The sequence below is a fragment of the Branchiostoma floridae genome, chromosome 1 (assembly GCF_000003815.2).
Source record: "Branchiostoma floridae strain S238N-H82 chromosome 1, Bfl_VNyyK, whole genome shotgun sequence".
Classification (NCBI taxonomy): domain Eukaryota; kingdom Metazoa; phylum Chordata; class Leptocardii; order Amphioxiformes; family Branchiostomatidae; genus Branchiostoma; species Branchiostoma floridae.
The window spans coordinates 34,365,276-34,365,653 of NC_049979.1; positions in this window are offsets into that span (position 1 = coordinate 34,365,276).

Sequence of the window (378 nt, forward strand, 5' to 3'; positions counted from 1 at the left end):
TTCAAGGAACTCTCTACTATCTAAAAAGACTATATTTTAAACATGGACAAATTACTATAATGTTGGCCCAAGTTGGCCAGAGACTGTCAAGAGGTTACGTTGGGTGGAGTTGTCCACAGGGCCGAGTTGGCAAAGGTCCGAATCGTCCTGATTCCCCTGCACTGCTTGCAGCCTAGCTCAAATAATCTAAAACCTCTACAGGTGCGGGTGGAGAGAGAGGAGAGACCCCCTCCCCTTATATTTCGTGTTGTTGTTGTTTTACGTCTATTTCTCCGCTAGACATGGACTTTAGTTAATAGCTACACCACATCATGGTCTGTGGGAGGGGGGCGAAGTAGTAAAAGATAAATAAGTCAACACAACGTTACCTGAAGTGCC